The 14850-nt window shown below is 42.3% G+C and overlaps 1 pseudogene; it reads right to left on the bottom strand.

Annotated features, from left to right (window-relative positions):
• LOC111822290 (nucleolin-like) overlaps positions 1 to 14850 on the bottom strand; it is a 150978-nt pseudogene that overhangs the window by 109785 nt on the left and 26343 nt on the right.

Below are 14850 nucleotides of genomic sequence, written 5' to 3'. Positions count from 1 at the left end.
ACAGAACACCCTCTGCTTTCCTGGTCCAAAGCACAGAACACCCAGTCTCCTGTTCTCTGCTCTCCACAGCCCGCTCTCTTACCAAAGGTCTAGGCCCTCACCTGAGGAAAACTCAGCAGTTTGTTGCTGCTGTTAGCTGCTGGAGGGTTATAAATTTTAGACTTTTTGTAGCAACATTCTCAGAAAACATTCAAATTTTTACACCTTGAACATTTTTTTTCATGTCGTGGTTCTAATTGGCTCATTTTATCTACTGCATAATATTAAATCAAATCTCCTCCTTCGGTGAACATTTTCATAAGCCGTCGGACTCAGTTGTAGAAAGATTGAACGTGTACCTTTGGACATGCAGGTTGTTTTTGCACCTCTAAATGCTTTTTCCTGAAATTCCCAGAGTCAAAACTGCAGGGTTGAACTCCATGCTCTTTGGAAGGCAATTTCCAGATTGCTTTCGGCAAAGGCCATAGCAGTGTGTACCCTTCAGAGCAGTGTCTGAGAGTATGCGTTTCCATATCCATACTAACATAATATCAGGTTGTTGTTGTTTAATCCGAAAGAAGAAAAAAAAAAAACCAAACTCACCTGTATTTTTCATCTGCATTTCCCTAATTAAAGGGGAAGGAGTCCTGCTGGTGCAGAGGTTAAGCATTTGGCTGCTAAACAAAACGTCAGCGGTTCAAACCCCCCAGCCACTCTGCAAGAGAAAGATGTGGCGGTCTGCTTCCTTAAAGATTACAGCCTAGGGAACCCTATGGGGCAGTTCTACTCCATCCTACAGCGACGCTGTATGTCGAAATCAACTCAATGCAGTGGATTTGGTTTGGTTTTTTTCGCTTGCAAATGATAATTGTTCTTTTATAACAATTTACCTTGCATTGTTACACTACCTAATCATTATATAAAGACAGCTAAAGGTTAATCCTGGGAACTGCGCAAAATAAATGTACTCAGCAGCACAGGGCTAATCAGTCAGCTGATTCCAATGGCAAAATGGTACAACCACTATGGAAAACAGTATGGCTATTCCTCAAAAGATTAACAACAGAACTGCCAATGACCCAGCAATTCCACTCCCACGTGTGTACCCTAGGATCTAAAAGTAGCGATAGGAACAGACATAGGCACACTCATGTTCACTCCAGCACTCTTCCCAACAGCAAAAAGGTGGAGACGACCTAAGTGCCCATCAACGAGTGAATGGGTAAGTAAAATGTGGTACTTACGCACAATGGAATACTACTCAGCCATAAAGACAAATGAGGCCGTGATACATGTGCTACAATTTCAACCCTTTAACATGCATGCTGATTTTACTCCTGCTTTTTAAACAGTTTAAACATCTTTTAAATAAAATTTATGATAAATTTCTGTCCAATCTCTGAAACACATCAGCTTTTGTGGAAAATAACTTGATATTCAACTGAACGGTTTATGGTTCAAACCCACCAGCTGCTCCATGGGAGAAAGATGTGACCATCTGTTTCCATAAAGATCACAGCTTGGAAACCCCATGGGGCAGTTCTAGGCTGTCCTAGAGGGTCTCTATGAGACTTGACAGCACACAACAACAATACAACAACAGCAATAAATTTTAGGGTAGAGCAGTGGTTTTCAAAGTGGAAATATTCATGAGGTTTTTTTTCATTTTTCTAATTTTTTTATTTTAGAATAGTTTTAGATTTACATTAAAATTATTAAGATAATACACTGAGTTTCCATATACCCCACATCCAGACTCCCCTATATTAGCATCTTATATTAGGACGATACATAGGCCACAGTAAATGAGCCAGTATTGATGTATTATTGTTGCTATTGTTATTGTTGGGTGCCGTCGAGTTGATTCCGACTCACAGTGACCCCATGTGACAGTCCCTTTTGGTTAGCAGCCCAGCTCTTAACCATTGCGCCACTAGTTGTACACAGTGATAACTTGTTTGATACTATGATACTTTATGATCTCTTTTCCTTTTCCCCAACCAATATTTCCTGGGATTATCTTCCAGATGAACAATTGCACTTAAACCTCTGTCTCAAGATCTGGTTCGAAGGGAATTCAAACTGAATTCATAAAGTATGCTGAGATATATTAGTTACCTTTTCTACCATCACGCTATCTTTGAGAAGTAGGTTTGGACAGGACAGATATTTTCTATTTACAGGAGAGGCAAGTGGGGCCCAGGGAAGCTAACCCCACTCCCCCAACCCCATGACCAACACCATCCGGGGTCCCTTGGCTGGTCACTGAAGAAGTTGGAGTTTGACACAAGTCTTGTGATTTCAAAGTCAAACCTTTCCACTGTGTTGTACCGCTTGATAACATCGATCTCCGGCCTCCATTTTCACGGCACAAACGGAAGTGGTATTAGGAGAGCTCGACTCTCACAAATGGTGGCATTTGAATGCTTTTGTCACTAGTTTGATGTCACTTACGTGTCCTGAGGGAGTGTGCTGTATGTTCCTGTAACGACCTCAGATGCCAGGAGGTATAAGTCACTATCATGCTTTCAAAATACATATGTATAAGCACTCATAATATGAACTGAGAAATAGAAATATGTATCCCCTTGTGAGACCCGGTAACATTAACTATAAGTCATTAGTAACCTGTAAGTCATAAGAAAGTTATTTAGAAAATTTTCAAACTTAGAAATGTGTGAAGTATGCAGAAACATAAACAACCTTTAAATACACTTTGACTTGACATCCTGTGATAAAAAAGAAAGGCATAGCATAATTAATCTTTGTAAACTAGCAAAGAAACATGAATCTAAACAACCTCCCTAATCTCTAACCTTCAAGAGAAAATGCGTCATTCAGCTACTCTCTAACCCTGCAGAAAAGACATAACATTCTCGTCTTTGATGTCACACTGGCTCTTGTCATGTGGAGCCAAGGTGACAAATTCACATATAAACCCTGAATTTCTGCTCACTCTCTGAGTGAAGGCAGAGATGGAACTGAGATTCTGTTCACCACCACTGACTTCAAACCTTAGTTAAGAGGGACGTCCTCTGAGTTCGAGCCATGGTTAAGCCTTCCTCCCGAGACTTCTCATTAAACGTAAATGCTTAAAGTCTAAAGATTTGAACTGTTGAACTAGCATTGTAATAGTAATTGTTATTTCTGATTCTCTGGTTCTAAGTGGATGTTGTAAGGTCTTATTGCGTGCTTTCCCACGACTACCTTGCAATAAAGTAAACTAGCTTATACATGACAAACCTGAGCGTCTCGTTATTAATTTTCTAAGATTAAATCCTACAGGACAGGGTCTTTATCTTATGCACTGCAAAGAGCCCGGGGGTTTTCCTAGGTGCTGATTGTTGAAAATGCTTACCTGGACGGCTACTAGCAAGGGTACAGAGGCACCCAGTCTCCGCAGGAAAACGGTGGATATGGCAGGCTTTCTCAGAGCAGACTCTCCATTTCCAAGGTTCACCTTCAGAAGGGTGGTGTGTCAAACTTTATGAACTAATCACTGGAGCTCTGAGGTGCTTCAGCTTGTTAAAAATTCTCACTCCTTATCGATTCCCCGTGGCTTCTCCAAAAGGAAGGACAGTTTTAATGTATCACATGAGGAACCCGTGATACGATTATCATCAGGAACTGAAAGCCAGCCAATTCCAGATTTCAAGTCCCATTGCTGCAAAAGGTTTACTTGTCAGACCTCATTGGTTGACAGCGTTCAGGGGTGTGTAATTTCTTACCAGGCAAGACATTTAGAATGTGAGGACACGGCAGTAATGAAGGAGATATGCACGGTGGGTGAGCTGAGGGCCGAGGGCTGGCCCTCGACTTGATGAAGTCAACACAGTGCCAGCCAGCATTAGTATTCAGACAAAACCCCAGTTCCTACGAGCAAGCTGCTATGCAGTCAATTTTTCAAGATAAAACTTCGGAGCTTTGCCTGGTGTTTCTTCTCTTTAATAACCAGAACTTCCAAGACAATGAGAAAGGCAATTTCAAGGGTATTGATGACTGTCCTCCTGTTGAGAGGGTTGGGTTGAATAAAGTGGCAAAATGCTTAGTCAAGCACTTTACAGTTTACAAAATACTCTCTCGCATTTTTACTGGTTTGGTCCTCACGATAACTCCACGAATACGGAGATTTTTTGATGGTGTTGAATATTAATGCTTCTACTGATTGTTGAGTGCCTTACACATAGAAGGTACTCAGAGACATGTGTGATTGTGAATACAGATGAGCCATCTAAGCCTTGGTAGAGTGGTGGCTGTCCTTCACTCTGAGAACTTACTCTATGATCATTTAGCTAAAATACCACCCAGTGGGGATGTCCTCGGCCACATTTGAAAAGATTAAAGTGCCTGAAGCACTGTCTGAGTCCCCTAGGGCCACTATCACAAATTACCACAAAGTGGTGGTTTTGAAGAACACAGATTTATTCACTCACAGTTCTGGAGGCTAGAAGTCCAAATTCAGAGCCTCCGCGGGCTATTCTGTCTCTCTCTCTCTCTCTCTCTCTCTCTGTTGGTTCCAGGGGAAGATCTTTCCTTGTCTCTTCCAGTTTCTGGTAGCTCTGGGCGTTTTTTGGTGTTCCTCGACTTGTAGATGGATCCTCACTTGCTGTCTTTCCCCTCTGTGGGACTCTGCTTCTGTGTCTGTCTTCTTTCATAAGACATTGACGTCATTAACTTCAGTGATAACATCTGTAAAGAAAAACCCTACTTCTCCAAACAAGGTCACACTCACCAGCAGACAGGTTAGGATTTCAACCTATCTTTTTAGGGGTCACAATTCAATCCACAGTAAGTGCAGAGGCTGGGTTCATAGAGCTAAGATGCCAGAAAACCATTGCCATCCACTTGGTTCCAACTCATACGACCCCCTGTGTGTCAGAGTAGAACCGTGTTCCCTAGGGTTTTCAATGGCTGATTTTTCACAAGTAGGTCACCAGGCCTTTCTTCCAAGGTGCCTCTGGGTGGAGTCGAACCCCCAACCTTTCGATTAGCAGTCAAGTGCATTAACCATTTGTACCTTCCAGGGAAAGAGGTAAGGCAAAGAGAGGGCAACAGTGACTTAGACAACAGATAGGAGGTGTAACTAACTCGAAATTATCCTTCCTGAATAGGTAATGATTGTTGTATGTTTGCCCTTCTCTCATTTCAAGTTATTACGCTTGTTTGTCTGTCATTATTGTCCTTGTACAGAATTTCTCAAAGTGTTTTCCAAAGAGCTTGATTTCTTGCTGTTGTTAGGTGTCATCTAGTCAGATTTGACTCATAGCGACTCTACGTACAATAGAACGAAACACCGTCCAGTGCCGCACCCTCCTCGCAGTCTTGCCGTGTTGGATCACATTGTTGTAGCCACTGTGTCAGTCCACCTTGGTCAAGGCCTTCCTCTCTTCCACTCACACTCTGCTTTATCATGCATGATGCCCCTCTCCAGGGACTGGTCCCTCCTGATAATATGTTCAAAGTACATGAGACGAAGTCACACCATCCTCCCTTCTAATGAGCATTCTGGCTGTGCTTCTTCCAACACAGATTTGTTCTTCCTTCTGGCAGTCCATGGTATATTCAATATTCTTTGCCAACATCATAATACAAAGGTCTTCCTTATTCATCATCCAGCTTTTGCATGCATATGAGGCAACTGAAAACATCATAGCTTGGGTCAGGTGCACATTAGTCCTAAAGTGACATCTTTGTTTTTTAACACTTTAGAGAGATCTTTTGCTGGAGATTTACCCAATGCAATGCATTGTTTGATTTCTTAACTGCTGCTTCCATGGGTGTTGATTGTGGATCCAAGTAAAATGAAATCCTTGATAACTTCAATCTTTTCTCCGTTTATCATGATGTTGCTTATTGGTCCAGTTGTGAGGATTTTTGTTTTATGTTGAAGTGTAATCCATACTGAAGACTGTGATCTTTGATCTTCATCAGTAAGTGCTTCAAGTCCTCTTCACTTTCAGCAAGCAAGGTTGTGTCATCTGCATAACACAGGTTGTTAATGAGTCTTCCTCCAATCCCGATGCCCTATTATTCTTCATATAGTCCAGTTTCTCAGATTATTTGCTCAGCATACAGACTGAATAAATATGGTGAAAGGATACAACCCTGACACACACCTTTCCCAACTTTGAACCATGCAGTATCCCCTTGTTCTGTTCGAATTACTGCTTCTTAAGCTATATACAGGTTCCTCATGAGCAGAATTAAGCATTTTAGAATTCCCATTCTTTGTAATATTATCCATAATTTGTTATGATCCACACAGTTGAATGCCTTTGCATAGTCAATAAAACACAAGTAAACATCTTTCTGGTATTCTCTGCTTTCAGCCAGGATCCATCTGACATCAGCAATGACATGCCTGGTTCCACATCCTCTTCTGAATCAGACTTGAATTTCTGGCAGTTCCCTGTTGATGTACTGCGCACCCGCTTTTTAATGATCTTTAGCAAAATATTACTTGAGTGTGATATTAATGATACTGTTTGATAATTTTGGCATTTGGTTGGATCACCTTTCTTTGAAATGGGCACATATATGTATCTCTTCCAGTAGGTTGGCCAGGTAGCTGTCTTCCAAATTTCCTAGCGTAGACAAGTGAGCACTTCCAGCGCTGCATCCATTTGTTGGAACATCTCAACTGGTATTCTATCAATTCTTGGAGCCTTGTTTTCCACACTTAAGTGAAGTTCAGAGACATTTAAAACATGACCTCCACTTAGGGTCAGGTTTTTGAGGGATAGCCCAATCAACTGGCCTAATATTATTTCTCCTCCTAGTGTGTTGCATGGTGAGTGGGGTCTTAAAAGCTAGCAAGCAGCCAACCAGGGGGCAACAATTGGTCTCCATTCACCTGAACCAATAGAAGAAGAAGGAGAGTCAGGAATCGGAGGAGGAAATCATATCCATATCTGGTTGTCTCCATGAACTACTGCCTCCTTTGCCATCAGACCAGAAGAAATGGCTGGTGCCTGGCTCCCATTATGAATGTTTTGTTCAATGATTCTATAGAAGATTCCTGATCAAAAGGGGGAAAGGTGGAACAGAATTTAAATTCCCAATGAAATTCAGACTTTCTGGACCCATTGAGGCAGGATGAACCCCTGAAACTATTGCCCTGAGATAATCTTTAAACTTTAAACCAAAAATATTCCCTGAAGTCTTCTTTGAGCCAAAAAGTAGCTTATCTGAATTAGTAAAGTACATCTCCTTTGAGCATTGTGCTCTTCTAAAGAATTATCTATGTGAGATCAAACTGACAACTGCAACTAGAAAGGTGAGATGAGAAACTTAGGGGGCAGAGACTCCAAGTCAATGGAGGAGGAGCAACTTGGAGAAGGATGGTGAGAATGTCTGCACAACTTGAAGAATGTAATCAATGTCATCGAGATGTACATGTAGAAATTGTGGAAATTATGTATAACTGTGTATATTTTCACCAAAATAAAAAAAAAATAAACTAAAATAGAATGTTCTTGGTTACACAGTAAAAATTATTAATTTTATTAAACCTCAACCTTTTTTTAATGATTTAGTTTTTGTTGTTGTTGAAAATATACACAGCAAAACATGACACTAATTCAATAATTTTTACATGCACAATCCAGTGACATTGATTACATTCTTCAAGTTGTGCAAACTTTTTCACCCTCTTTTTACAAATTGTTCCTCCCCCATTAACATAAACTCATTGTCCCCTAGCTTTCTATCTAAGCTTTTGAGTTGCTGTTGTTAATTTGATCCCATGTAGATAGTTCTTTAAAAGAGCACGATGCTTAAGATAGACATTCTTTACTAAGTGAGCTAAACTACTATTCTGTAAACCTCAACTCTTGAATGCATGACTTTTTTAATATTCTGTGTAAGGAAATGGGAAGTTCACATGAAGCCCCTCTGCTGCAGACCGAAGTTTGATCGTTATGTCAAGGAGAAGCACTGGTGCAAACGCTTGCATTGTGAGCTGAACTAGTGACTAAAATCCAGTGCCATTTTAACCTGCTAAATTTAAAAAAAGTTACCATCGAGTTGACTCTGACTCATGCCTAATCCATGTGCATCAGAGTAGAACAGTGCTGCATAGAGTTTTCAGTTGCTGATTTTTTGGAAATAGATTGCCAGGCCTTTCTTCCAAGGCACCACTGGGTGAATTCAAACTGTCAACCTTTTTGCTGAGTAGCAGAGTGCTTACCCATTTTTGCCACCCAGGGGCTCAACTGAGAGATAAACTACGGTTATTCAGACTTGGGTGTTTAGCATATATTTTCTGCGTGGTTTTTGATGTAAATGATAAAAATTGAGCTTTCTAACTCTGAATTTTGAAAAACTTGTAACTGCCATTGTAAACATTGACAGCATCCATCCCAATTCATAAGGATTTTTCTGAGGAGGTCAGTGGTGTTGTTTATTTATTTTTTCTTTTTTGATATTATACAATGAAATATGTCAATATTTGGAAGATCTGCATATCTCAATAAACTGATATTTTCCAAATGATCAATGCATAATCTTTTTCCTGTGGAGCAGCTGGTGGGTTTGAACTGCTGACCTTCCAGTTAGCAGCCAAGCGCTTAACCACTGCACCACCAGGGCTCCTTGAAGGGGAAGGAGGCAGGCGTTTTCAGCTGATTGGCATTTCCTGAGACTCTGTGTTCAGGACAACAGGCCCCTCCCTGCTTCAGCAGTTATTTCTATGCTGCCAGGCGGTTCTTCCTCTGTTTTGCTTTCTTAATTTGCAAACTGTATCTAAAAGTCCCTCGTAGGGATATTCTGAAGTCTTGTTAGTTAACATTTATGAAGTGCGAGGTAATATATGAATATGGAAAACGATAAGTGTGATTATCCTAAGGCTTTCTTTTTATACCTTATCTTTCTTGCCTATGGTTTCCCCAATCACACTGTAGAATTAGAATATGCAGTGAAACCTGGGACAGCCAGAACTTGACAGGAACTGCCTTGTTTTTCCCAGTCTCACAAGTTTTCCACCTTGGACAGGGTGCAGTCTGGCCACTTTTCTCTCGCTCTCTGGAAGTGGAAAAGATTTGAGTTTTCCCTACTCTGACAGGTTTCCGCCTTACACAGGTTCCGGCTTTCACGGGTGTTACTGTAGTTAAACTGATAATTTAAATGAATATAATAACAATGGAAATAATAGTGTAGAAGGTGAGGCAAGGTCATGGCGGTGAGCTGTCTTGTCAGAAGACACGTGAAGGCAGAATATTAACCAACAAGGCGGACAGCAGTCTGAGGGGTCGCCTCACACAGCAGGAGATGACGTGGCCAAGTGTCCGCTGCGGCCGGCGGATGAGGACGCTGTCTGAGAAACAGATGATGGGAAGGAAGACCAGAGCGGGAGGCGGCCGGCCCTCGGTGCTGGCGGCTTGGCGCTGTCTGAGGTGCTGAGTGGTTGTGGGGATTAATCTGGAGCTATTTGGTACCAGTCATGGGGTGCTCATATGATGGGTTTTGTCCCCACTGTTTCTGGAGGATCCAGTGCAGCGTCCCTGACACCATAAACGAGGTGCGTGGGAATTTGAAGATTTGTGTGTGTGTGTGTGTGCGTTTTCTGTACTTGTGTGTGTGTGTATCTGTGAGTGTATTTTCTGTGAGAGTGTGCGTATGCGTGTATTTTGTCTGTATGAGTGTATGTGAGAGTGTGCCTGTGTGTGCATTTGTGTGTCTGTGTGTAGTATATATATGTTATGTGTATCTGAGTGTGTGTGTGTAACTGTGTATGCATGTACATATGTGTGTATATGTGAGTGTGTATAAGTGTGAGTGTGTTTTATGCATATGCGTGTGAGTGCATACATGTGTATGTGTGTGTGAGTGTATATGTGTGTCAATGCTTGTGCGTATGTGAGTGTGTGTGTATATGTGCATGCACATATGTATGAGTAGAAGCTGGGCAGCAACAGGCAATGTAATTCCATCCCCAGGAGGCATCGCGAGTCTCTAGCTGAAGACGCCCGCACACTGAAACGTGAGCACGCCCGGTGTTCAGATGGTGGAAGGAGGGCGCTTTGCAGAGGTCGGTCTCAGTGGGCTCCTTCCGGGCTTCTTGTGCTGAAAGGTTTTCAAGCCATGTTTAAAACACTCTGTGATGAGATATGAACCACGCACCTGACAGTTTCTGGGGGTTAGACACATGTGCAGCTGAGTGGCGCCCACCCTCCCCTCCCTCCCTTCACCTAAGATTAGATGCCCTTGTGGTATTGTCAACAACATGCCCAGCACCATCGCTTACTGATCAAAGATCTAAGTGTGGCACCTGTAATCAGGCGAGGAAGGAACTGCCACTTCAATCTCACCACTGCTCCTGTGCCCCAATAGGACAAGTGTCAGGGTCTCCGGGGGGTGTTAGTGATACAGGTAAATGCAGCACTTCTGATTGCACAGGAAAAAGGATGTCACTGGTCACATAAAGTGTAGAGGAATAGTTTATTATAGCGAGGAAGCCCTTAATGACCCAGTGAACAGAACCTGCCGACGGACGAGAGAGCCAACACCCAAGCTGTGTGCTCCAGAACGTCTAAGTTCAGTTAATGACGAAGAGGACCACAGCCTCAGACGTGGCCACAGCCCCAGCCAGCACCTTGATCTCTGCACTGTAAGACGCTAAGCAGAGGATTGAGCTATGCCGTGCTCGACTCCTGACTGATGTCAACTCTGACTTGTAAACAAGTATGATATTTTAACCTAATATGTTTGTCGTAATTTGTTATGTGGCAATAGAAATTTAAGACCGGCTCAGTTGCCTCATCAGTAAGATATGAAAAAAAAAATAACATGTGCTTCGCAGCATCGTTACGAAGTTAAAAGGGGTTGTTGCTGTTGTTAGGTGCCTTCGAATCGGCTCTGACTCATAGCAGCCCCGTGTACAACAGAAGGAAACACTGCGCAGTCCTGTTCCATCCTCATAATCGTTATCATGTTTGAGCCCATTGTTGCAGCCACTGTGTCAATCTGTCTCTCTGAGGGTCTTCCTCTTTTTCGCTGACCCTCTACTTTACCAAGCATGATGTCCTTCTCCAGGGGTTGGTCCCTCCTGATAACATGTCCGAAGTATGTGAAATGAAGTTTCACCATCCTCACTTCTAAGGAGCATTCTGGCTGTACTTCTTCCAGGACAGATTTATTCATTCTTCTGGCAGTCCATGGTATATTCAACATTCTTCGCCAACACCATAATTCAAAAACGTCGGTTCCTCTTTGGTCTTCCTTATTCACTGTCCAGCTTTCACATGCATATGAAGTGATCGAAAATATCATGGCTTGGGTCAGGAGCACCTTAGTCTTCAAGGTGACATCTCTGCTTTTTAACACTTTAAAGAGGTCTTTTGCAGCTGATTTGCCCAATGCAATACGTCATTTGATTCTTGACTGCTGCTTCCACGGGCAATGATTGTGGTTCCAAGCAAAATAAAATCCCTGACAACTTCAACTTAACTTCAAAAGGAGTTAATACATGCAAAATGCTTAAAATAGTCCCAGCAAGATAGTAAGGCACAACAGATACAGCTAGTAAAAAATATCTTCAAACAGGAACTCAGAAAAACTTGTACAGGCATACTCGTTTTATTGCACTTCACTTTACTGCATTTCGCAAATATTCTGTTTTTTACAAATTGAAGGGTTATGACAACCCTGCATTGAGCAAGCCTATCGGCACCATTTGTCCAACAACAGGTGCTCATTTTGTGTCTCTCTGTGTCCATTTTGGTAATTCTCACAATATTTCAAATTTTTTCATTATTATTGTATCTGTTATGGTGATCTGTGGTCAATGATCTTTGATGTCAATATGGTAATTGTTTTGGGGAGCTACAAACCACGCCCATATAAGATGGCAAACCTAATTAATGTCATGTGTGTTTTGACTGCTCCACTGACCATTCATTCCCAATCTCTCTCCCTCTCGTAGGGCTTCCCTATTCCCTGAGGCAAAGACAAGGTAGAAATTAGGCCAGTTAATAACCCTACAATGAGGTTCTAAGTATCCAGTGGAAGGAAGCGTCTCATGTCTCTCACTTTAAATCAAAAGCTAGAAATGATTAAGCTTCGTGAGGACGGCAGGTCGAAAGCCAACACTGGATGAAAGCCTGGCCTCTTGCACCAGTTAGCCAAGTTGTGGATGCAAAGGAAAAATTCATGAAAGAAATTAAAAGTGCTACTCCAGTGACCACACAAATGGTAAGAAAGCGGAACAGCCTTATTGCTGATGTGGAGAAAGTTCTGGATAGCAGAGCAAACCAGCCACAGCATTCCCTTACACCAAAGCTTAATCCAGAGCAAGACCCTAACGCTCCTCAATTCTGTGAGGCTGAGAGAGGAAAGGAAGCTGCAGGAGAAAAGCTTGAAGCTAGTGGAGGTGAGTTCATGAGGCGTAAGGAAAGAAACTGTCTCCATAACATGGCAGTGCCAGGTGAAGCAGAAGAGCCGACGTCGAAGCTGCAGCAGGTTATCCAGGAGACCTCGCTAAGACCACTGAGGAAGGTCGCTACTCTAAGCAACAGATTTTCAAGGTAGACGAAACAGCCTTATATAGGAAGAAGATGCCGTTTAAGACTTTCATAGCTAGAGAGGAGAAGTCAGTGCCTGGCTTCAAAGCTTCAAAGGACTGGCTAACTCTTTTGTTAGGGACTAACACAGCTGGTAACTTTAAGTTGAAGCCAATGCTTATTTACCATTCCCAAAATCCTAGGGCCCTTAAGAATTATGCTAACTCTGCTCTGCCTGTGCTCTACAAATGGAACAATAAGGCCTGGATGACAGCACATCTGATGGCAGCATACTTTGCTGAATATTTTAAGTCCATTGCTGAGAACTATTGCTCAGGAAAAAAGATTCCTTTCAAAATATTACTGCTCACTGACAATGCACCTGGTCACCTAAGAGCTCTGATGGCGATGTACCAGGAGATTAATGTTGTTTTCATGCCTGCTAACACAACATCTACTCTGCAGCCCATGGATCAAGGAGTAACTACAACTTTCAAGTCTTATTATTTAAGAAGTACGTTTCGTAAGGCTATAGCTGCCATAGATGGTGATTGTTCTGATGGATCCGGGCAAAGTATACTGAAAGTCTTTTGGAAAGGATTGCCCATTCTGGACGCCATTAAGAACATTCATGATTCATGGGAAGAGGTCAAAATATCAACATTAACAGGAGTTTGGAGGAAGCTGATTCCAATCCTCATAGACGACTTTGAGGGGTTCAAGACCTCAGTGGAGGAAGTAAGTATAGATGTGGTGGAAATAGCAAGAGAACTAGAATTAGAAGTGGAGCCTGAAGATGGGACTGAATTGCTGCAATCTCATGATAAAACTTTAATGGATGAGGAGTTACTTCTTATGAATGAGAAAATAAATTGGTTTCTTGAGATGGAATCTACTCCTGGTGAAGGTGTTGTGAACGTTGTTGAAATGACAACAAGGGATTTAGAATATCACATAAACCTAGCTGATAAAGCAGTGGCAGGGTTTGAGAGGACTGACTCTGATTTTGAAAGAAGTTCTACTGCAAACAGCATCGCATGCTACAGACAGAGAAATCTTTCATGAAGGGAAGAGTCGATCCATGCAGCAAACTTCACTGTTGTCTTATTTTAAGAACTGCCACAGTCGCCCTAACCTTCAGTAACCACCACCCTGATCAGTCAGCAGCCATCAACATCGAGGCGAGACCCTCCACCGGCAAAAAGATTAGGACTTGCTGAAGGCTCAGATGACGGTTAACATTTTTTAACAAAAAAGTATTTTCTGATTAAGGTATGTACATTTTTTAAGGCATAATGATATTGCACACTTAACAGATTACAGTATAGTGTAAACATAACTTTTATATGCTCTGGGAAACCAGCAAATTTGCGTGACTGGCTTTATCTCGATATTCATGTTATTGTGGCGGTCTGTCTGCAGGTGTGCCTGAAATAGCAGCTGTTGTCAGGTGAACTTGACGGTTCACAAAACCGCTAAACCCGGTAAGGGCATCACCTGTAGACGCCCGGGGCCAGACGTCTTAGAAACCCACAGACTTTGAGGCCGTGCTTGTCCCCGCACGTGAGTGAGAAATGACGGCTGAATTCAGCTCCAGGACGTCAGTAACAAACAGAAATCGTTTGCACAATATTCCCTCTTACAGGCCTTTGCTAAGATCACGGAGACCACCGTAATACTGAGGCTGACCATCAAAGGTGTGAAATTCGCCAACGGCCGTTGATGGAAGCAGCGGCAAGTCTGTTTCCTGATGTCACTTTGAGGACTAAGTGCTCCTAACCAAAGCCATGGTATTTTCAATCGTTTCCTAGGGATATGAAAACTGGACAGTGAAAATGGAAGACGGAAGAAGAATTAATGCATTTGAATTGTGGTGCTGGAGGTGAGTAGTGGCTGCCCGTAAGGTGTAGAGGCAGGGAATCAAACCCAGGTCTCCTGCACAGAATGCGAGAATTCTACCCCTGAACCACCAGCGTTCCTGAGACTCAGTGTAGGCAGCCTTGCATTGTTATTGTTGGTATTGTAGACAGATATTTCTCCTTGCTCATGCCTCTCAAACATGGGAAAACAGAAACAGGCCTTATGCATAAGAAAAGGGCAGGGCAGGGATTGAGCATATTCCCTTGAGAAAGTAAAGAATATGCCAACATATTTGATAGGCAAGCTTTCAGTTACTTTTTACATTTCCGCGGTGGCCTTTTAGGCATTTTAGTTCTCAATTCTTGCTTTGGGGAGCGTGATAGAAAACGCATTTCTGTTCTTTGTGGTTAGGCTTTAAGCTAAGCTTCTTGCAGTTTTCTGCTCTGGAATCTATTCTGACTCATAGCAACTCTACAGAACAGAGTAGAACTGCCCCATAGGGTTTCCTAGGCTG

Source organism: Trichechus manatus, unplaced genomic scaffold, assembly GCF_000243295.1.
Source record: "Trichechus manatus latirostris isolate Lorelei unplaced genomic scaffold, TriManLat1.0 scaffold00153, whole genome shotgun sequence".
NCBI lineage: Eukaryota > Metazoa > Chordata > Mammalia > Sirenia > Trichechidae > Trichechus > Trichechus manatus.
The sequence above is the reverse complement of the archived record's forward strand: the minus strand, read 5'-3'. Positions and strand labels throughout refer to the sequence as shown.